Source organism: Diceros bicornis, chromosome 39 (assembly GCF_020826845.1).
Source record: "Diceros bicornis minor isolate mBicDic1 chromosome 39, mDicBic1.mat.cur, whole genome shotgun sequence".
NCBI classification, from domain to species: Eukaryota; Metazoa; Chordata; class Mammalia; order Perissodactyla; family Rhinocerotidae; genus Diceros; species Diceros bicornis.
The window spans coordinates 23,194,177-23,219,259 of NC_080778.1; the positions used below are offsets into that span (position 1 = coordinate 23,194,177).

General features: G+C 39.5%; 1 protein-coding gene across 9 annotated transcripts in view; it reads right to left on the reverse strand.

The window, feature by feature from the left end:
- PLAGL1 (PLAG1 like zinc finger 1) overlaps window positions 1-25,083 on the reverse strand; it is a 113,884-nt gene that overhangs the window by 33,721 nt on the left and 55,080 nt on the right. For all 9 annotated transcript variants that reach the window (XM_058534214.1, XM_058534213.1, XM_058534218.1 and 6 more), the window contains one exon: window positions 15,498-15,534. The gene's annotated coding sequence lies outside the window, so the exon portion shown is untranslated. The remainder of the gene's footprint in view (window positions 1-15,497; window positions 15,535-25,083) is intronic.

Consider the following 25,083-nt stretch of genomic DNA (forward strand, 5'->3'; position numbering starts at 1 on the left):
CTTATTTTAAGTTATCAATTTTTTCTTCCTAAAGCAAAAATAAAAGAATCACCTGATGATATCCTGGTTAATATTTGGCTGTCTCTCCTTCTGCGTTTAAAAAAAGGAGGAGGGTGTTGAATCAACTACTTAACATCATTTATTATGCATACCATATTCCTACTTATAACACGGTTGTGACAGAACCCCCATTGTTCATGACACACTAGTCCCAAACTTGAGTAATTCTAACGTAAGCATGAGAAACCACCGTCTCCTTTGGGGTGAATTTCCAAATTCCTCTGTGTTAAATTGAGGTCTAACTTTCCCTGTGCCTGGTTTTCACACGAAGGTCCACACTCCACCCCATGTGCTCCTTTTCAGCTGTCAATAAACAGAGGCAGTGAATGCCCCCACGGCTTCACAAGGCTAGTTAGGCAGAGCCATTCATTCCTTCAGGAAAACAGGGCATTGATTTCAGCGAGTTCCCAGGGAGCAGCCGCAACAAAGAGATCAAAGGCCCACCTCGAGCTCCCTCCATTGCTTTCATTAGGCCAGGCCCAGACAAACAGCGACAGGTTTCCTTGAGACAGGAGAGGGCCCGGCAGACCACCTCATGGTTCAATTCAAACTCATCCGTTTCCTACATTCCAGTGACAGTCCAGAATGCTAACCATGACAAACCAGCACAATCGCCCGGCATAATATACTGCTCGCTAGTTCATCCAAGGTCAGAGGGAGAAAACAAGCTCGGAGGGAAGTCCTCCGCTGCTGGGGCCTGCTGAGCCTCAATGGCCCCCTGACATTCCATAAATAAACTTCGCTGGCTCACTCTCCCTTTCTGTTTCCATCCCGCAGCCCCACAAGTGATGGTCTCACTTAATCTGCGTTGCTTTCATGTCACTGTACCCAAACTCTTGGGGATGCTTTATTCTCAACCGACTAGTTCTAACACTGATAGGCATACGGCCCTATGAGCAGCCCTTCTTGTTCACGCCCTGTCAACTACCACCATAGGGTAAACTCAGAGCCGTAATTCCTAGGGCTTCCCTGGGCCCGATCTCCAGCGAAGGCCACTCGACCAACAGGGAGAGTCCGTTTTCGTAAATTCTGTTTGCAAAACAAAAACGTGAACAGAGAGAGAAGGTTAGCTTTTTGATGTGAGCTAGGTAATCACCGAACTGGTCATCTAAGCTCTTAAATGACAATCTGTGTGTGAATGAGCTTCGAGGGGGATGGATCACAAGAGGGACTAGGAAAGGAAATGGATCATGCTGACTGGTTACCTACACCAACAGAGATAATTAAAAGGTTTCCAGAGCCTCCACTGAATTCTGAACTGCTTCTTTGACACAACCTTCGTGAAAGCCTGTAACCAAATGCGTTCATTGTTATTGTGCTCCATTCCACTTCTGTTGCTAATCCTGAGTCAACATGGGAATACACGGGTTAAGTTTCAAAATTCCTAAACCAAAAAGAAAATAAACAATATTGGAATGAAAGGTATGGAGGACTCATTCCCTGACACAGAACACAACCTTCCCACGTACCCATCTTATGAGCTTCAGTGCTGACATGGGGGACCCATCCACTGATTATTAATTTGACTGCCAAAGATGCCATTTTGTATAGGATGCTGAACAGCCCTCAAAGAGAAGACACTCACTTACTCTCAGGTTGGGACAGAAGTGTACTTAGAAAGTACGGAACTCTAAACTGCACAGAAAAAGTAGCTTCTTAGTAGGAGCAGTGTGACAGTTATATTAGGAACCTCAAAGCTGACTCTGGCGCTGATTGACCTCGGGCCTCTGTCTTCCAACTCTTCCAAAATAGAGACAGACATATCTGTCAAGAACTCCTTTACAAGGTATTGTGAAACAACCATTCCCCCAAAACTATGTATCTCATCGAAGAAAGCTGGTCTTATGAGCAGAACCTCCTTATATAATAGGTCACTTTGGAATTACAGAATTCCAAAGAGCTGCCCTGGAAACTCACTAAGTTCCTATAAATCAAATCATTTTTTAAAAGTGCTCAGAAAATTTGCACCTTAAAGAAAGGCTATGGCAAATGACAAAATACACTCATCGATCCATTTCTATACTTTTCAAAAGCATTTACAAAGCTCTTAGGAACATCCATTTGATCTTCACCACAACCATCTGAGACAGGTGGTTTTATTAATTTCTATTTTTGAACGAGGAAAATAGGCTCAAGAGAAGTAAAGTCACAGAAGTAATAAGTAGCAGAGTCACAACTTAGTCTTCTGTTTCTAAATCTCATGCTATCTCCATTGTACCTAGCTACCACATATGTATCTAATTATTCACCGAGGTTCTCTCACTACAGCTATAGTAAACAAGTAATCATGTCTATTTCCAAGCCTAATGCACTGTACCACTTTCATTCAATGAGGTAGTGCTTAAGAGTTTGGACTCCAGTGTCAGATCGATCCATATTTATATTTTAGTTTCATAAATTAAGCAATTAATCTTTTCAGAACCTCAGTTTCCTCATCTATAAAAGAAGAAGAATATCTTCTCTCACAGGGTTTGTGAAGGATCAAATTAGATAACTTGGACAAAGCACCTAGAGCGGTGTTAGCCTATAACAACAAGTGCTCAATAATGGGAACTATGATCATTGATGTGGAAAATCAAACCAATGCAAAACGTGTTAAAAGGGGAAAAAAAAATGCTTCCGTTTCAATAAAAAGACATAAAAATTAACTTTCAGCCTCTGGATTAGATGATTCCCTCTAGCACTAAAAATTTAGCACTAGAGTCTAGGATTTTATGGGGCCAAGTAATAAACCAATATCAAACTGTCATAAAAGATAAGCTACTATACAAAATACAAACACTAATTGAACTGTCTTGAAAAAAGCTAATTGAGGCAAATCCCTGGTTGCTATAGAGCAGCAACGTGGTTTTTCTGTACAATCAGCTTAACTTCTTGCCATTTAACCATTTTTAAGTAGAAATGTATTGTTGCTAGGCAGAAATACACAGACCGTTGCCCACATGAAGAGAAAAATACATAACAGGAACATTTGTTGCATACAGCTAGTGCTTTAACGTTTTCAAAGAACTAATACGTTATCTTTTTTCATTTGACCCTCACACTGCTCACTAGGAGAAAACAGATAACTTTCTAGCACAAGAAAAGACTGCCAGTGATAAATGGCAAACCTTATTTTTGACTCCTGTGTTATTTTTCATAACACCCTATAGACAGATGGTGGTATGGAGATGCTAAAGTACACAGTGTACGGGATACTGGGGGAAGACGGAGACAGAGGCCACTAAGTCTGGGAGAGCCAGAGAGAAGGTGACGTTTATCTAACCTTTTACCTAGTACGCAAGCACATCTAGAATAATTCCTGATTGTCCTTGAGCTTGACGAGATTTTCTCTGAATTCTGAATGTGTCATTTAGTGATTTAGTTCTCCTTCACTGCTTTTGTCGATTTGCAAACTTAAATGGATCCCCCCTTAAAAAAAAAGAATTATCCAAGGCTTTGATATTAAAAAAGGCAAGGAGTTGAGGCCACTGCTGTTTAACTAGACACTATTTACGGCTGCTTCCAATTCTACGGTTCTGTGGTTTTTAAAATTACTGCTCATTCTTATATTGCATTACCTACAATATAACACACTATTTTAAATGTATGTGTTAATCCATAGGCCTGTTAACATTGAGAAATACTTTTTTCCTTCACTACCATTTATCTCAGAAATTGATAGTTGGAAAGAACCCTTAAAAATATCTAAAGGAACGTGTCTTGCTAAAGAAACTCAGCCCACAGCTGGGGAAGTCTGATGGTTATTTCTTTACAATGAAGAGCTAAGAGTCACCTTTTTATAACCACCCCTACTTGTCTTCAACAACATGAAACAAATATGTTTTTCAATAAAGGCATTCAGACATTTGAAGACAACTTTAATACTCCCTTACCTTGAACCATTAATTTGAGGCTATTCTTTTCTATTATTGGCATGTAGTACTATAAATTTCCCTCTAAGCACTGCTATAGTTGCATCCTAGTTATTTGGAAATATGTTTCCATTTTCACGCAGTTCAAAATACTTTCCAATTTCTCTTCTCATTTCTTTTTCATCACATGGGTTACTTGGTAAAATTCACCAGTGCAATCATTTTGGCCTGGTGTTTTCTTTACTGAAAGGCTTCTTTTGGTGGTTGTTTTCATTTTTGTTTTGACTATTGATCTCTTTGATAATAGGGGTGTTCAGATAATCTTTTTCTCCTTGAGTGAGTTTTGATAGTTTTTAAGTATCTTTCTAGGAATTGGCCCATTTCATCCAAGGGTGTTATCAAATTTGTGGGCAGAAGTTATTTGTAGTATTCCCTTACTAGCCCTTTAATATCCATGAGATCAGCAGTAATGGCCCCTCTTTCATTCCTGATGTTGGTAATTTACGTCTTCTCTCTTTTTTCCTTGGTTAGCCTGGCTATAGGTTCATCATTTTATTGATCTTGTTTAAAGAACCAGTTTTTCTTTTTGTTGATTTTCTTTACGGCTTTCCTATTTTCAATTGTGTTGACTTCTCTGATTTTTATTATTTACTTTCTTCTGCTTGCGACTTAATTTGCTTATCTTTCTCCAGTTTCGTAAGGTGGAAACTTAGGTTACTGATTTTAAATCTTTTTTCCTAATATATGCACTTAATGCTATAAATTTCCCTCTAAGCACTGTTTTAGCTGCATCCCACACATTTTTATAAACTGTGTTTTCACTTTCTTTCAGTTTAAAATATTTTAAAACTTTTTGTGAGAAATCTTCTTTGACCCGTGGGTTATTCAGAAGTGTGCTGTTTAATATCCAAATATTTGAGAATTTTCCAGCTATCTTTCTATTATTGATCTCCAATTTAATTCTGTTGTAGTCTGAGAATGTATTTTGTATGTTTCTATTCTTTTAAATTTAAGGTGTTTTGTATGGCCTAGAATGTGCCCCCAGGTTATTTGGAAGTGTGTTGCTCAGTTACAAGATATTTTTCCAGATATCTTTCTGTTCTAATTTAATTCATTATGGTCAGAGGACATTCTTTTTTATTTATTTGTTTGTGAAGAAGATCAGCCCTGAGCTAACATCCATGCCAATCCTCCTCTTTTTGCTGAGGAAGACTGGCCCCGGGCTAACATCCGTGCCCATCTGCCTCCACTTTATATGGGACGCCGCCACAGCATGGCCTGATAAGCAGTGCATCAGTGCACACCCGGGATCCGAACCCAGGCCACCAGCAGTGGAGTGTGCGCACTTAACTGCTAGCCACGGGGTCGGCCCCCAGAGGACATTCTTTATATGATTTAAATCCTTTTAAATTAGATCATATGCTGGGTAAGAAAAAAAGTCAACTATCTTGATAAATGCTCTGGGTGCACTGGAAAAGAATGTATTCTGCTGCTTTTGGGTAGAATGTTCTATAAATGTCAATTAGGTCAAGTTGGTTGGTGGTGCTGTTCCAGTCTTCTATATCCTTATTGATTTTCTATCCACTTGATCTATTATCTATTGAGAGAAGGGTGTTGAAATCTGACTATAATTTTGTATTTGTCTATTTCTCTGTTTAATGTATAGTAAAACTGTATTATTAGGTGCATATACATTTAACATTATGTCCTCTTCATGAATTTACCACTTTATCATTATGAAAGAACCCTTTTTATCCTTGGCAATATTCTTTGTTCTAATTTCTACTTTGATATTAATATAGCCCCTCCAGGCTTTCTTTTTTTCAGTTAGAGCTAAAATGTATATTGTTTTCCATCCTTTAGCTTATAACCTATTTGTGTCCTTATATATGAAGTGTTTTGCAGGCAACATTTAATTAATTCTTGTCTTTTAAAAAAATCTAACCTGACATTCTTTGCCTTTTAACCATTTAGATCATTTATATTTAATGTAATTATTGACATGGTTAGGTTGAAATGCAGCATCTTGCTATTTGTTTTGTATTTGTCCCATCTGTTCTGTTTTCTTTTTTTTTTTCTTGCCTTCTTTTGGACTATTTTTTCTGATTTAATTTTACCTCCTTTGGCTTATAACTCTCTGTTCTGATATTTTAGTGGTTGATTTAGGGTTTATAGTATTACCCTTAACTTATTACAACATACCTTCAAGAGATATTATACTTTTTCACATATAGGATAAAAACTTTAGGATATTATATTTCAATTTTTCTCCTCCCGACCTATGTGCAATTAGTAATACATTTTATATGTTATAAACCCCAACTATATTCTGACTATTTGTGTTTAAAAAATTATCTTTTTAAAAAAGATTTAATTTTATTTATTTTTTTCCCCCAAAGCCCCAGTAGATAGTTGTATGTCATAGCTGCACATCCTTCTAGTTGCTGTACGTGGGACGCGGCCTCAGCATGGCCGGAGAAGCAGTGTGTCGGTGCGCGCCCGGGATCCGAACCCGGGCCACCAGCAGCGGAGTGTGCACACTTAACCACTAAGCCACAGGGCTGGCCCTAAAAAAGATTTAAATAAAAACATCTTACACATTTATCCAGGTGGTTACCATTTCTGGTGCTCTTTATTTCCATCTGATATTATTTTCCTTCTTCCTAAGGGCTTCTTTTAACATTTCTTATAGTGTGGGCCTAATGGTGATAAATTATTTCAGCTTTTGTATGTCTGAAAAAGCTTTTATTTCACTATCTTTTTTGAAAGATATTTTCATTAGCTATCAATTTCGAGGTTGACAGGTTTTTTTCATTACTTTAAAGATGTTGCTCCACTGCCTTCTGCTTTCATTGCTTTTGATGAAAACTCTGCTGTCATTCTCTGTTCCCCTAAATTTACAATGTTTTTATTCTCTGCTTTAAAATCTTTCTCTTTATTACTGGTTTTAAATCATCTGATTATGGTATGCCTTGGTGTAATTTTCTTCATTTTTTTGGTACTTGCTAGGTATTCACTGAGCTTCTGAGATTTGTGGGCTTACTGTTTTCAACCAATTTAGCAAACTTTCAGCCATTATTTCTTTAAATATTTTTTTCTGTTCCCTCTTTCCTTTGGAGATTCCAATTACACATATATTTGGCTATTTGAAGTTGTCCCATGGCTCACTGATGGGCTGTTTTGAAAAGTTTTTGTGTGTGTGTCTTATTTTGTGTAATTTCTATTGCTGTATCTTCAAGTTCACAAAATCATTCTGCGATGTCTAGTTTGCTGTTAATCCTATCCAGTGTATTTTTCATCTCAGATGTTTATGTTGTCTCTAGAAGATCAATTTGGGTCTTTTTATAGCTTTCATGTCTCTCCTTAACACACTCATGCTTTCCTCTACTATCTTGAACATATGGAACATAGTTGTGATAACTGTTTTAATATTTTTTTTAGTAAACATGTTTATTAAAATCTTAATAACTTAAATGAAATCTGTTTACTAAATTTATTAATATCTTTGTTACATCTACGTCATTTCTGAGTCTACTTCTATTGATTGATTTTTGTCTTCACTATTGAATTTTCCTGTTTCTTTGCACATCTGGTAAATTTTGATTGAATGCTAGACATTGCATCCTTTCCCTTGTTAGGTGCTGGATATTTTGTATTTCTTTAAATATTCCTGAGCTTTGCTGTGAGATGGAGTTAAGCTACTAGAAACAATTTGATCCTTTAAACCAGGAGTCTGCAAACTACGGCCCATAGGACAAATCTGGCCCATAGCCTATTTCTGTCAATAAAGTTTTATTGGAATATAGGCATCCCTATTCATTTACATATTATCTATGGCTACTTTAACATTACAATGGCAGAGATTAGTAGTTGCAACAGAGATCATATGGCCTGCAAAGCCTAAAGTATTTTCCATCTGGCCCTTTACAGAAAATGTTTTATGATCCCTCTTTAATAGCTTACTTTTGAGATTTTTTTAGGAAAGATCAGAGCAACCTTTAGTCTAGGACTGAGTTTGCCTAGGCCACTACTCTTCTCAGTACTCCATCTAATGCCACTTGTATTACAAGGTTTTCTACTCTGAATGGCGGGGACACATACTTCTCAGCCCTACGTGAGCTACGTTTTCCTATCCAGGGTTTTTTTTCCCAGCCTTGGCTAGTTCTCTCACATGCACACACCAATCAATACTCAGCTGAAGACTCCAGGGGAACCCTCTGAAGACCTCCAGAATGCTCTCTTTGTGCAACTCTCTCCTCTGGTGCTCTGTCCTGCAACTTCTAGCTGCCTCAGCCTCCCTGAATGCCCAACTCTATCACCGCAATCCAGGGTGACCACTGGGCCGTGTTTGGGTTCCCCTTCTCACACTGTGGCTTTGGGCACATCATCTGTTTCCTTTCTCTCAGGATTCACTGTCTTACGCCACTTCTTGTCCAATGTCTGAAAAGCTCCGTTTCATATATTTTATGTTCTTTTCTTTTTTTTTTTTTTTTTTGGCTGTTTAAGGCCAAAAAAAAAGATCCAGTTCTTCATGGCTAGATCTCATGGTGGAAGTCCCCTCAGCAAGAAATTCCAAATCCTTACATTTGCATTAGTGCTGTATATTTACAAATAAGTACTGAGAAATCTACATTATCTCATTATCTCATTTCATCCTCTCTACATGGCTAAGATGTAGAGATTATCTAAAAGCTTAAAAATGCAAAAAGTGACTTGTCTGGGGTCACATTAGAGGGCAGCCTATGTCTCCTAGTCATTTCCTTTTCCATAAAAATATACGATTTTTCAAAATTTACTATATATAATGATATAAATAATAAAAGATTATTTTCTCTATAAAATATATTGTAAAATAACATTACTAGTATCTCAAGCTTATAATATTGAGCAATATATGATTAGTTAAAGGATTAATAGTTACCGAATGTTCCTAATGGCCAGGTCTATCATCTCAATCCTCATAAGCCTCACAGCTATCATTATGTCAATTTTATAAAAGGCAAACTGTGGGGCTGGCCCCATGGTGTAGTGGTTAAGTCTGGTGCACTCTGCTTCAGTGGCCTGAGTTCATGGGTTTGGATCCCGGGTGTGGACTTACACCCCTAGTCAGGCATGCTGTGGCAGTGTCCCACACACAAAATAGAGGAAGACTGGCACAGATGTTAGCTCAGGGCGAATTTTCCTCACCAAAAAAAATAGACAAACTGTGGCTAAGAGAGGTTCATTAACTTGCTCATAGTCATGTACTTATTGGCATCGCAGCCAGATTCAAGCCAGGCTATACTTGGTTCTGAAACTTGTGCTCTCCACCATGCTGTTTGCTCCCTAATTTATAGCTCTTAAAAAGAGAGCTTGTAGAACTAAATTCCGATAGAACACTTCAAATTCTCAGTAATGAAATGGTATTAGGAACCACTTACTATAAGTATCAAGATCTCTTCATTTTTTACCCAAGAACTTCTAATCAAATAAACACTGAAAAAATTGAAGTATATTCTTTTTTTTTTTAAAGATTTTATTTATTTATTTATTTTCCCCCCCAAAGCCCCAGTAGATTGTTGTATGTCATAGCTGCACATCCTTCTAGTTGCTGTATGTGGGACGCGGCCTCAGCATGGCCGGAGAAGCGGTGCGTCAGTGCGCGCCCGGGATCCGAACCCGGGCCACCAGCAGTGGAGCGTGTGCACTTAACCGCTAAGCCACGGGGCCAGCCCAAAAATGAAGTATATTCTTGAAAGAAATTTCAAACCTAGTTTTCCTCCCAGCAATACTTAGAAATAATAGATAATTGAGATTTTAGTTGCTTTTTAATCATATTTAATCTAGTTAAAGTTCTCGAATCAAGCATTCAGACTTCTTTTTGAGTTATCTGGGAAAGCCTACAACTGACAAAATTCAGCTGAGCATGAACTCCAGCGCTAGATTTTTTTGTTGTTGTTTTTTGGTGAGGAAGATTGGCCCTGAGCTAACATCTGTGCCAATCTTCCTCTACTTGACATGTGGGATGCCGCCACAGCATGGCTTGATGAGTGGTGTAGGTCTGCGCCAAGGATCCAAAACCACAAACCCGGGCCACCAAAGTGGAACCGTGCCGAACTTAACCACTACACCACCAGGCTGGCCCCTTGATCTCCAGCACAAGATTTTTGAACTTATATTCTGCTTTCTTAAGATCTTATTATTTACTTTCTGGTAACAAAGCTATGTACACTTACTGGAGAAAATTCTGAAAATACACATTTCCTCTTTGAGTTATTCTTGGTATGTTGGTTTCTTTCTAGCCAACAAAAATGAAGCTATTATCTTAAGGTTCTAATTATTGCCATTGAATGTATATTTATCATTTACCTATTTCGTGGGATTGCATTAATTCTAAGAGTTCTATAATTGATTTTCAGGATGGTATAGGTCTATCATCATATCGCCTATAACATGTTAGTGTTATCTCCTCTTCTAATAACTAGTTACTTTTCTGTCTCACTGCACTGGTGAGAACTTAATCAACCATGTTACCAGATGTCATGTCACTACTACTGATGTTGGTGGAAATATTGGTGGGTTTTGCTGTTAATAAGAAATGTGATAATGGTTGAAAACAAATATTTGGTACCACAGTAAGGAAGTATGATTCCTAAGAGATTATCAGAAATCACTGCTAAATGTCATTAAATGTTCCAGGGGACTCTGAGTTCAAATTTAAGAAAAAATTACTGATATGATGTAGTTTGCGCATAGGATTCCCAAATATTATATCAGCTTTGTACTCTTGAGGGTAAGTCTTATTTGGTCAGAGATAGCTCTTTTTAAAATCTTATTTGCAGATCTTACATTGATTCTCATAACTGACAGTAAATATCTTAAAATTTTTGTGTTCACTATTAGGTTTTAATGAGGGTTATATAACCCTCTTAAATGTATCTATTTTATCTTTCTGAGCTGTGGAAGTCACGTAGCATTGAAGTAACTACTGCATGAACATTAGGAAGAATTCATCAGTCAAACAGGCAAACTAGGTCAAAATAACCTTCTTTAGTGTCTTATACACAAAATTTTAAAGTTTATTTAAGTAGAACTTTATACAGTATTCACTTAAAATTTTCTGATTGTCCTCTGTATCTGCTCTAATATTCTTTTTGTATCATTAATTTTTTGTCATCTAGTATATGGACAATTTTTGTGAGTGTTCCAAAAGCATTAAAAACTTGTTATATTATCTATTTTGAGACTAGAGCTCCAATAGTGATAGTCTTATTCTTCATATTAGTAAAGGGTATGCCTGTAGTATGGCAGTCTTTCCTTATGTCATTATAGTATACGGCTGTATTTATCTTTTGTCTAATGGTCTGTTAACAGCTAAGGGGATTCATGACAAGACATGAATTATGTCTTTATTGCCAGCTCCAGTCAGAAAAGTCAAAATCTCAGGGAAAACTCCGGTTGCCCTGGCGAGGATCACATGCTCACCCGAGGACTAGGATCCCAGAAGGATAAGATACAAAGATTGCCTCAGCTGGACTCACTTACCCATCTCTGTGGTCAGGAGAAACAGGAGAAGAGCATGTTAGGCACAGTCAGTAACCACCACACACTCCCTTTCCCCATCTCACTTTCTCATCTTTGTGAACAAAACACACAAAAATTCTACCCTTGAGGAGCTCATCTTCGACTGAAGGGAGACAAACAAGTAAAATATACATCAGATATGTATATTTTCTTTTCATCAGATGGTGATTAAGAAAATAAAATACTGAAGAGAGAGGAAGTGCTGGGAGGGTAAAGCAGAGAGAAACAGTGGCAATCTGAACTAGGCTGGTCAGAGAAGGTGTGGGTGAGGAGGCGACAATTTAGCAAAGATCCGAAGGAGGTACGGAAGCAAGTTCTGTGGCTATTTCTGTAAAACTTGATGTAGGAACAAGAATATTGGTGTAGCTAAGGCAGTGAGTGAGGCGGAGCAGTAAAAGGTTAGGTCAGAGGTCATGGGGGCCCATATCATGTAGCAGTTGAAAAGCCTCTGTGAAGAGAGGCACTGGGTCATTGGAGCAGAAAAGTAACATGAGCAGACTTAAGAGTTTTAAATAATTTATTTGGCTGCTGTTTGGAGCAAGTATAAAAGCAGGGAGGCCAGTTAGGAGGCTATTTTAATAAGAAGATGCTGAAGACTTGGACCAATATGGTAGTGGCAGAGAAGCTGTCATCTTCTGGATATATTTAAGGTAGAGCTGATAGTATTTCCTGACAGCTGGATGTGTAGAGGGTGAGAGAAAGAAGAGATGACGACGGTGCCAAAGAGTCTGGCCTCAGCAACTGGAGGAATAGCGTTGCCGTTGACTAAGGTGAGGAAGACTAAGGAAGGAGAAAGTTTGGTTGGGAGCGGGGAGCTCAGCTGCAGACACGTTGGGTGTGATATGCCTACCAGACACGCAGCAGTTGGATATTTAAACTTGGAGTTCAGGAGAGAGGTTCATACTGGAAATACAAATTTGGTAGTTACCAGCATAGAAATGTCATTAAAACCTGAATGAGGTTAGCTAGGGGGTGAGTGTAGACAGAGAAACAGTGCAGGGACTGTGCCCTGGGACACCCACTGTTGGGAGGTCAGGGCAATGAAGAGGTATCTGCAAGAAAGACCAATGAGAGTGGTCATGGCAACCGGAGGGCAGCTGGGAAAATGCGGAGACTCGGAAGACTAGGGGGCAAAGTGTTTCACGGAGAAGTGTGATCGACTGGGTCAATGCTACTGATAGGTCAAGTAAGATCACGACTGAGAACTAACTGCCGGATGTGCAATATGGAGGTCATCAGTGGCACTCACGACAGTTTTGGTGGAATGGTGAGAACCAAAGCCTGACGGAAATGGGATCAAGACAGAATGGAGAGAAAGAAAGTAAAGACTGAGGAATTGTGTAAAAGGAAACAGGGAAATGAAATGGAGTGGTAACTAGATGAAATGGGAGTTAAGTTTTTTTAAATAAAGGGGGGAGGGAATCCGTAATGCAGGGGAGAGAAGGGACAAATGCTACGCAATATCCTCGAGCAGATGAGAGGATGGAATCTAAGAACATAACTACAAGCTAAGCTTTAGACTGGATGTGGAATGGACAGTTCATCCAGGGAGGAAGAAGAGAAGGCAGAACGTAAGGTACGGGTGCAGGTGGATGGGCAGACATGATGGGAGCTTATGGAGGCTCTCTTTGGGGTATTTCTAGCTTATCAATGAAAAAGGAAACAGGGTCATCAGTTGAGAGGGAGAATAGGAGAAGAAGAACTGGAAGTTTAAAGAGAAATGTGTCTTAAATATTTTCCTGGGAATTAACTGTCCAAGTTGCCAGAAAACACTAGGGGCCCACTGAGGTTAGCAATCTAAGAGTTCAAGTAAGACCAGTGACCATGACTGGGTATTCCCCCCCGGCTGTGTTCAGCTGGACAGCTGCAGGCGTGGAACAGGCAGACCAAGGCTCTGGGACTTACACAGCTAAGTACAACAAGGCAAGGAGGAGGGACAAGGGAGGCGAGCGTATGGGTGATTTTAATGATAGGGTAGGCTATTTACGTTGAGTAAGGAAGGATGTGAGATGTGAAGGAACTGCGGGGCAGCAGAGAAGTGGAATGTCTAGGTGAAGTTAAGCATTTATTTGTTGGGGTTGGGGGACTGGTGGAGGACGGGATGTTTGAAATCAAGATCACTGAGGGAAACAGTTATTGTTAATGACTAGGTCCACAGCATGACCATGGGAGGACATGGCTGAAAAAGTGGGAGACAAGATCATTGACGGAGAGGAAGTTAAGAAAGTGAGAAGTCAGAGCATTGGAAGGACACCTATGTGGCCTTAAAATCACCCAGAATTAGGACACATCAGTCTTGGAGAGAAGGACAGTGAGCCAGGAACTAAATCTTCAAGGAATGAGGAACAGTGACACGGGAATTAGTAGATGACTACAACAAGGAAGAATATATTACCCAATTTTACTTTCAAGATAATTATTTATGCTTAATTCTATGTCAACTGTTTTAGGCTAGTTCAACAGTCCTTTTATGCTACACTTCCTCCATTAGCTCAAACGTCCTTATTTTGCTATCATTGTGAAAAATGTACAACAGATCTTGTCATTTATATCAATTTCCTAAATTTTAAAGCAATATTTCCCAAAGAATGTTCCATGGAGCACTGGTCCTATGGTATATTTAATGACATAGGGGTTACATTGTGAAACATGTTTGAGAAACACTGTAGACCAAAGGTTTTCTTAGGTAATCAGTTGTTGGAAACGTCTAATTTAATTTTAATTAAGTTATTTTCCCCCAAACTTAGAAGACCATAGGCCTTTTTCCCATATAACGTCAGTTAACATCAAAAGGAATGAGTATTCCAAGGCATATACTTTGAGGAAGACTGTATTAGAGGTGTGTTTCTTCCTGGCAGCCTCGAAATAGGGGAAATAAAACCTACTAGAACAAGATTCAAGATATTGATTCAGATACTGTCAGAGAATGCAAATTCTCATTATGTTACTTGGTAACAATATTATCCTCCATTGCTAACATGATGAAAAGCAAAGCCATCTTCAGACAATATTTCTCAAAGATGTCTTTAAAATTAGTTTAGCATATTTCAGTTCTTCTCCAGCAATATGATGACATATATAAATCAAAACTATTGGCTGCACGTTATAATTCATAACCTTATTTTTCCATACTAGCAATGCAGTCTCTATTCTAAGAAGTTAGCCAAGTAAAACCCACGTAATGTTGTAAATGTTTTCAGTGATACAGGGAATAATTCACTTTTTCAGGTTAAAAATGTTCAAGCTTGGGAGTTACCAGGGGGAAGGGAGTTGGGGGGTGGGTACAAGGGGTGAAGGGGCACATTTATACGCTGACAAATAATAATGTACAAGTGGAATCTCACAATGTTATAAACTATTATGACATCAATAAAAAAAATATTTGTTCAAATCTCCCCATTTGAAATGTTTGGATTTTACTGAATTAAAAAAAACCTCCCCATTACTAAAATAGCAGTTTAAGTTTTTATCAATACACTACGAAGAAAAATTTAAGGAACAGAAATATAGCTACTCCAAATGATAAACTGGGAAGGAAGCTAAATTCTCCCAATCTGGAATCCTCCCCTTATTTCATCTAATTGCAGATTTTCACAGGTCAATGAAACAGAATTCATTTTACCTCACTAGTCAAACGGCTCACACTAGTGGCTTTCTCCCGCGCTATTGGGTCCCTCTTACCATCTGCCACAAAGAGGTTCCGGGTGAAGGCTGTCACGTCCAGCAGGATGGATGTATATACAACCTCAGCTTCACAGATGGCACTTAGCTCCCACCAATCATAACCCTGATAGGAAGCCACTCCAGAGAAACAGATGGCCCTAGACCTGTAATTCAAACTTCCTCAAAATAACTATTTATCATCTAATGGTATCAGAAAAGTGAAACAGACCTTATAATAATATAAGAAGCAAATAATTAAAAAGTGTTGCTCCCAGTTCTCTAGAAAAGTACTCTCGTGTAACTAGAAAATACAAAATGTTGGAGATGGAGCATAAAAAATTTAAAATATCAACTTACAAAGGCCAAGGATAGTTGTCAATCAGGTGGGAACAACCTAGAAACAAAAATAAAAATTATTTATTAGTTTTATATAATAGTTGCACATGCATTTTTTAATTGTAATTTTATTGAGATAATTGCGGATTTACATGTGGTTTTAAAAGAGATCTTGAGTACCCTTTAGTTAGTTTCCCCCAATGGTAACATTTCACAAAACTAAAGTACAAAATCACAATCAGTATATTTATGTTAATACAACCCACTGGTCTTTCAAGATTTCCCCAGTTTCATTACACTAGTTTGTGTGTGCGTGTATTTAGTTCTATAGAATTTTATCACCTCTAGGCTCACATATCCACCACCACAGTCAAGATAGTGAACAGTCCCTGTCACCAGAAGGATCTCTCATGTTGCCCTTTTATAAGCACACCCACCTCCTTCCCCACAACCCCCTTCTCTCCCTAACCCCATGCACAGATATTTTTAACACCAAAATAATGACATTCATTTGTGGACAATAAGTACTTTACTCATTGTGCATAAGAGACTACTAACTAGTGATAAGTCAAATCATGAATAAAGAATTCTGTTTTTCTGCATTCAAGAACAAGTTTTAGTTTAAGGAACAAGTTCTCTGGAGAGCAGTTTTTTCCTCATTGTTACCATAACACAGACCACTCCAAAAACCAAAAGGCAAAAAGTAAGCTAAAAGCATTATCTGACCTCGTCGATTCCACATTTTAAATATATATTTTAAAAGACTATGATTTTAGAGCAGTTTTAGGTTCATAGAAAATTGAGAGGAAGGTGTTTTTTATTTATTTATTTTTATTTTGCTGAAGAAGATTCGCCCTGAGCTAACCTCTGTGCCAATCTTCCTCTATTTTGTACGTGGGTCACCACCACAGCATGGCTGTCGAGTGGTATAAGTCCATGCCCGGGATCTGAACCTGAGAACCTCAGGCTGCTGAAGCAGAGCATGCCAAACCCAACTACTAAGTCATGGGGCCAGTCCTGAGAGGGAGGTGTTTTTAATTTCAAATTCCACTCGTTCGGTGCTGGTATATAGGAAAGCAATTCACTTTCATATATTAACCTCGTATTCTACAACCTTACTATAATCACTCATTAGTTCCGGGAGTATTTTTGACAGTTCTTTCGGATTTTCTACATAGATAATCATATCATCTGTGAACAACGATAGTTTTATTTCTTCCTTCCCAATATGTATACCTTTTCTTTTCTTGTCTTGTCTTACTGCATCAGCTAGGACTTCCAGTATGATGTTGAAAAGGAGTGATGAGAGCCGACATCTTTGCCCTGTTTCTGATTTTAGTGGGAAAGCTTCTACCTTCTCACCATTAAGTATGACGTTAGCTGTAAGTTTTTCGTAGATAGTCTTTACCAAGTTGAAGCAGTTCCCCTCTATTCCTAGTTTACTGAGAGTTTTTTTAACCAAGAACGGGTGCTGGATTTTGTCAAATGCTTTTTCTGCATCTATTGATATGATCACGTGGTTTTTCTTCTTTAGCTTGTTGATGTGATGGATTACATTAACTGATTTTCGAATGGTGACCCAGCCTTGCCTATTTGGGATAAATCCCATTTGGTCATGGTGTATAATTCTTTATATATTGTTGAATTCAATTTGCTAATATTTTGTAAAAAATTTTGAATCTATGTTCATGAGAGATATTGCTCTGCAGTTTTCTTTTCTTGTAATGTCTTTGTCTGGTTTTGGTATTAGGCTAATGCTGACCTCATAGAATGAATTAAGAAGTGTTCCCTCTGCTTCTATCCTCCAAAAGTGACTGCAGAGACTTGGCATAATTTCTTCCTTAAATGTTTGGCAGAATTCACCAGTAAACCCATCTGGGCCTGGTGCTTTTCGTTTTGGAAGGTAATTAATTATTTGATTTCTTTAATAGATATAGGCCTATGAGATAGTCTATTTCTTCTTGTGTGTTTTGAAAGACTGTGTCTTTTAAAGAGTTGGTCCATTTCATCTAGTTTATCAAATTTGTGGGCATTAAGTTGTTCACAGTATTCCCTTATTTTCCTTTTAACGTCCAAGGGATCAGAGGTGATGTCCCCTCTTTCATTTTCATTTCTGATATTAGTAATTTTTACACTCCCTCTTCTTTTCTTAGTTAGCCTCACTAAAGGCTTATCAATTTTATTGATCTATTCAAAGAACCAGCTTTTGGTTTCATTGTTCTCAACTGATTTCCCATTTTCAATTTCATTGATTTCTGCTCTAATTTTTATTACTTCTTTTCTTCTGCTTACTTTAGATTTAGATTGCTCTTCTTTTTCTAGTTTCCTAAGGTGGAAAGTTGATTATTGATTTCAGTTCTTTCTTCTTTTCTAATGTACGCATTCAATGCTACATATTTTCCTCTAAGCACTGCTTCTTCCGCATCCAACACATTTTGATAAGTTATGCTTCATCTTCATTTAGTTCAAAATATTTTTCAATTCCTCCTGGGATTTCTTCTTTGACCTATGTGTTATTTGTAAGTGTATTGATTAATGTCCAGATATTCTGAGATTTTCCAGTTGTCTATTATTGATTTCTAGTTTAACTCTATTGTGGTCTGAGAGCACACACTGTATGATTTCTATTCCTTTAAATTTGTTAAGGTGTGTTTTACGGCCAAGAACGTGGTCTATCTTGGTGAATGTTCCATGTGAGCTTGAGAAGAATTTATTTATTTTATTTATTTTATTTATTTATTTATTTATTTAGTGTGAGGAGATCAGCCCTGTGCTAACATCTGCCAATCCTCCTCTTTTTTTGCTGAGGAAGACTGGCCCTGGGCTAACATCTGTGCCCATCTTCCTCCACTTTATATGGGACACCACCACAGCATGGCTTGCCAAGCAGTGCATCGGTGCACACCCGGGATCCGAACTGGCGAACCCTGGGCCACCACAGTGGAGCGTGTGCAATTAACCACTTGCGCCACCGGGCTGGTGTCTGAGAAGAATTTATATTCTGCTGTTGTTGGATAAAGTAGTCTATAGATGTTAATTATAACTAGTTCAACAATCAACTATGTCGTTATTGATTTTCTGCCTGCTGGATCCATTTCTGATAGAGGGTATTTTCAATATTTTCCTAACAAGAAACCTTTGAGTGCTTACCATGGTATAATCTAGGTATTCTATATATCTCATTTAATCCTCATAACAACCCTATGAGGTATGCACCATTATTATCCCTTTTTGACCCATGAGGAAACTCAGGCACCAAGAGGTTTAGTAAGTTGCCCAAGGTCACACAACTAACAAATGGCTGATCCTGACACCTGACACCACTACATCTGGGCTATACTGTCCTTCAAAGAAACCTATGACGATGAAATCAAGTCAATTTGCGTTACCATTGGCGTCTATGATGAACAATGCAAGTTGTCCCAGGAAGTCTTGGTAAGTAACAGTGATTACTCCTAAGCATCAATGGCCCTCTTACTCATCCTAACGCTAAACACAGTCACTCTGGCATATACAGAGTAAGCACAATACTTATATGGTTCTTCATTGATTCTTCATCCTAAAAGCTTCCACAAAATTGGCTGAATTTTTCATGTTTCTTTTGTTTGTATGTCACCACAGCTATAACATCTATGTTCACGTTCACTGTTCTTCTTAAATTGTTAAATTCTTAGAGGATAGGGACCATATCTGTACAACAAGGCTTACAAAGGAATAGCCACGCACAAACATCCAAGAAATGCCTTTGATGAGCACAACCACGGTAGAGACAATGGCAGGTTGGCTCCTCTTCATCAGAGTTTCTGGTTTCCAGGAACCTGGATCCTGACACGGGAAAGGAATCAAGACCTCATTGAAAGGCAGGGCCCAGCATCAGGGGATATTGTGGGCACTTTCCTTTAAATTTCACTTACCTGCCAGGAAGATGACATCGCTTACTAACCTATATTAAAGGATTTTAAAATTCTAGGATATAAAAAACTAACCATAACTGTCTCAGTCAATTCAGGTAACAAAGTACCATAGACTGCATGGCTTAAACTATACACATTTATTTCTCACAGTTCTGGAGCCTGGAAGTCTGAGATCATGGTGCCAACCTGGTTGGGCTCTTGGCGAGAACCCTCTTCAGGGTCGCCAACTGCCGACTTCTTGTATCCTCACACGGTCGAAAAAGAACTAGCTTTGCTAGCTCTCTGGTCTCTTCTTATAAGGCCACTAATCCCATTCCTGAAGGCTCCACCCTCATGATCTAATTACCTTCCAAAGGCTCCACTTGAAATATCATCACGCTGGGGGATAGCATTTCAACATATGAATTTTGGGGGGACATAAACATTCAGTCCACTACGATGACCATACAGAGATGAAGATAACATAGTCATTTCTGAAAGACCTCACTCTCTACAAAATCTCACACCAAAAATAAGAGCTAGGGGGAACAGTCAGGGTAGACTACTCAAAACCTATGCACTTCTGTAATCAGAGAGCTAACCAAATAATAATGGGTCCCCTGGAGATAACCTGGACAGCCCAGGTAGGCAGCTTAGTGGGACTGAGAGTGTCTCAGGGGATATTAAAAAAGCACAGAAACAACAGAGTGGAAAGGCTACTGCAGGAGAAATGGAGAGGGAGGGTTCAGAGATGGGATCTCACAGGTGGGGAGGGTGACTTCACTCTAACTCTCACCTCAGACTCAGTTGGGTTCTGGAGCCTACCCAACAACTCCAGAACATCTCCCCACTTTTGTTATTCCCCTCTATCTCCAGGGAATATGTTCCCAGACCCCCAATGGATGCCTGAAACCGCGGATAGTACCGAACCCTATATATACCATGTTTTTTCCTATTGTACGTACAAATCTGAGGTACGACAGCAAAACTAGCAGGAATTTCTTTTTCCGTCTTCACAATTTCACAGATAGAAGATTTGTCTCACCATTGGTCTTAGCAACCTTCAGCATATGATTTTTTTCCTTTCCTTACTAAGTTGAGAGCCGTCACCTTTTCACTTTAAGGAAGCACTTTACGGCTTCTCTTTGGCATATTCGAATTGCCAGCATCACTACTCTTGCACTTTGGCGCCATTATTAAGTAAAATAAGAGTGACTTGAACACAAGCACTGCGCTACCATGACAGTCGATCTGATAACTGGAAGGCTACTAACTGACTAACGGGTGGGGAGTGTATACAGCGTGGACACGCTGGACAAAGGGATGATTCACGTCCCAGGTGAGATGGGGCAGGACAGTGTGAGGTTTCATTCCGCTACTCAGAACAGTGCACAGTTCAAAACTTATGAATTAGTTCTGGAATTCAATTTAATTAATTTAATATTTTCGGACCACAGTTGACTGCAGGTAACTGAAACCACGGAAAGCGAAACTGCGGATAAGAAGAGACTACTACACATGCATCTCTCTGCTAATATCCTCTCTTCATGCTTCACTGAGGGAAAAAAAAAGCTATTGGATAGAGCATCACATCTTTCCAACGCTAAACCTACAAACTTCCCTTCCTAGCACCAAAGGTCAACCCCACTTCTCCACTCAGTTTCCTCCACATTATCATCCTCTCCCTTTCTACTAGAGATACTTCTCCCCAATATACAACCATGCTCTGATATTTCCCTACCTTTAATAAACAAAACCTTCATTGACCTTGCATCATACTTCGGCTCTCACTATATTTCCAGTCTAACTTCTGAAAAGAACTGGAAATTTAGATAATCCCCATTTCCTCACCTCCTATTCACTTTCCAACCCATTCCCCTGGCTCTTATCTCCAACACTCTACCAAAGGATCCTTATCAAGGTCAATCAAACAATTCTTATTATCATCATTTAAAAAATCAGGACACTGAAGCTCGAGAGAGATTACTAGGTTGAGATAGTAAAGACACACCTTCCCTTGGAGATAAGCAAGAGCCCAGGGCTGCCCTAAAGCACTCTTTTCAGGATATTAGACTAACGACTTCATCTTCCAGGGACCCCATCTCCTTCTTCCCTTAAGTCATCCTTCCTGCATTAAATCTCACCTACTCCTTAGAATATCTCATTGTTTTTCATCACTTTTAATTGAAAAAACAGACTTTGCTTGACCTATGAATATTTTCTGTGTAGACCATTTGGTGTGTATTATTTTATTTAATTGTCACGTCAACCCGAGAATAGGTGGTTTTATGCCCATCGTACAAATAAGAAAATTTCGGCTGAGAAAGAATAAAACCTTTCCCAGTACCAGTCAGGTAAGAAGTAGCAGAGCCAGCATTTGACCTGATCACCTGGATTCTGCACCCCAGGCCGCCTGCCCGTCATGATGGATAGATCTCCTAGCTTCTTGGTTGTTCCTATTACATAGTAACAAGGTAGGGGCATCACTCAGAGATGTGACATAGTCCCAAAACCTTCATAAGGTCAGAAAACCTAGGGTTGATGCAAATTTGCTATGAGACAACACATAAGAAACTGATTTATATATCACAACGGGACTTTATAATGAGAATTATTAATTGTCAAAACCTGATACTCAACTTGGGTGATCAGGGCATTTTCCCTCCCTAGTTCTATCTGGGAAGCTAAATTAGGAAGCACGAGGGGATGGTACAGACTTGTGTGCTCACCCACATCCTATTCTCATTTTCTAGGCACACAGATATTACACTCGCTTAGTACTGCCCTTAAACCTGGGCAAGAGGGGTTCATAGCAAACCCTTCCCTCTAGAGTGAGAAGTCCAAGAGTCTAAGAGGACATACCCACCCAGGCCCAGATCTCCCCTCCTAGACTATGCTCCAGGTTTCTGGAACCATGGAATTCCTTGTCCAAATAGCTTCAAGCCTATTACCAGGGACTGCATAGCCCTCTTCCCCAGACCTGTGTTTTTGAGGACAGATCATGCCGTTGTCTATGCAGCCATAGGCCCAAGAGGTGGCCAAGGCATGGCTGTTTGCATGGGTGTGGATATAGGTCAAATGTATACCCTTCCTGGTGCAGAACTGGGCCTGGAACATGAAGAAAAGGGAAGACGGGCCAGCTCTCCCTACATTGCCAGGTTCTAGAGGTGCAGAAATCTCAAGACTCCAAGAATTCCACATGCAAACCTGGTTTCCAGGTCATCTGAGATAAATTTGTCAAGGAATGATATATTTTCACAATTAGCTTAACTTATAACTATTTACATGTACCATCTAAATCCTTCAGTTTATACTCCTACTTGAACTTCTCACCCCCTTATAGTTAGGCAGGCCATGTGACTAGTCCTAGGCTGCTAATAAATAGTTAACTACTAGTGTAAGACCACTTAATACTCTCTTTCCCTGTGGCAATCGAGAAGGCCAAGGCTTCCAGAAAGCAGACAGCTACAAGATAGTGGCATCCACAGGCCTGAGTCTGTCTGCGAAGAGCAGAGTCTCCCACAAATCCACAATGGGTGTTTAGTGTGAGCAAAGAAACGAAATGTTCTTCTGTGAAGCCACTGAGATTTGGGGATGGCTTCTTAGCACAGCGTAACTTGAGCACATCCTGATTGCACAGAAACTGGGACCAGAAGTAGGATGGTTCTCTAGCAAAAACCTAAAATACATGACCTTGGTTTAGTGGTCAGGGAGCAGTGAGGAAAGTGATCTTAAGGGCTGGAAAGATAGTGATGTATTTTATACGGTGGAATACTATTCGGAAAAGCGTTTGCTTCTGGTACCTCGGGAGGCAGAGCACCTGCCTGATGAACTTGCAGCTCTAGAAGAGGTAAGAAAACAAAGCACTTGAAGTGTGCGTTGGTTATTCTTGGCTGCATTTGGCAAGGTATTCAAGAAACAGATGAGCTCAGAAAAGAACTGTCCAGGGGCCGGCCTGGTGGCGTAGTGGTTAAGCTCGTGTGCTCCACTTCGGCGGCCTGGGGTTCACAGGTTTGGATCCTGGGCGCGGACCTACATGCCGCTTATCAAGCCATACTGTGGCAGGCATCCCACATATAAAGTAGAGGAGGATGGGCACGGATGTTAGCCCAGAGCCAATCTTCCTCGGCAAAAAGAGCAAAAAGAGGAGGATTGGCAACAGATGTTCACTCAGGGCTGATCTTCCTCACCAAAAAAAAAGGAAAGAAAGAAAGAAAGAAAGAAAAGAACTGTCCAGTTTTTAAGAAGAAGTGAAGGGGAATGGTGAGACTCCAGACATTTTAGATTTGCAATGTTGCAAGAACTAACCACTTCTCAACTCCCATACTAACAGTTAATGACTTTGAAGATCATAAGTCCAGGAAAGTCTCTTTTTTTCATTAAATTGCCTAAGGACAAAGGATAAATAACGTATCCATTACATCATTTTATTTGGATAAAATGACTGAGAAAAAAGATCAGATTAAGGGTAAAGTTTTCCAATCAACGCCAGCCAGTCCCAAAATAAAAGACCCATAGGAGTGAGAACACAAATCAATGTAGCAGATCTGAGAACCGGGTCTCAAAACAAAAGAAAAAAATAGGGGTGTGTTTACTAGCACATAGAAATGATTGGAGACAGATAACAAACCTTCTAGATTTTGGAGAGAATTGTGTTGCCAAAGAACCAGCCTATCAGCTGAAGTCTTAAAATGACCCTTTGGCTCCCAACCTTCTCCATGGAGGAAGCGGGCAGAAAGAGTCTTCTCAGTTCCCAAGTAGAGCAAATTCTCTGCTCTCTACTTCATTATATGTGGTTAAGGAAGATCAGAGAAAAGGAAGAACCCCCCAGAGGGCTTCTGAAAACAGTGAACCAGGAGACAGAATCAGGCCGCAATGAAGCAACATTTTACTCCCCCAGGGTGTCTCAATCTCTCTTGTGAAGGATTTCAGAATTGCTACGGACCAGCAAGTCCAGTGTATCTTCCACGTTCCCCTTCTCTAGATGGATAGTTTTCTGTATTTCACCTGTCCCTATTCTACCGTCATATATTACATATGTGAGGTGGCAAGTGAGGTGTGCACGTGTGTGCGTAATAACTTGCATTTTTATTTCATAGGTCTCTCGACCAAGAGAAGCCATGCCTAGAGCTAATGGAGAAATTACTGCACATAACCCAGAAATCCCAGACACTGAGTGGGATGCAGTAATTGCATAGAAAGTCAGCTTGTACCCTGTGGGGAGGCAGTTACTATTCTGCGTATTTGGGAAGAAAAGTGAACTGAATATTTAGTGAGCAGAAGGGCTGACTGTGGTTGACATTTCCAGTGCCCACTGATATCCAGTCATCTTCTTCTGGGCACAGGAGACAAGTAGATTTCCCAACTCCATTACAGTTAGCAGGGAGCCATGTGACTCGTTTTACCTAATGGGCCGTGAGCAGAAACAAGTATTCCAAACCAAAGTATTTAATTAACAGCATGAAACCCTCTCACACACTCTTCCTGTGTGATGGAAACCTGTGTGTCACTGCCATGTGCTTCAGATCACGCAGCCACAAAGTATGAGGTCGCTAAGTGACTGTGAAACGGAAACTCCCACCAATCTACTCTCGACATGTATCATGGGCAAACAATAAACTAATAATTGTTGTTGTTTTAAACCACTGAGCTTTTGGAGCTGTTTGCTCCACAGCATAATCTAGCCTCTCCTGACTGATACACAAGGTTTCTTA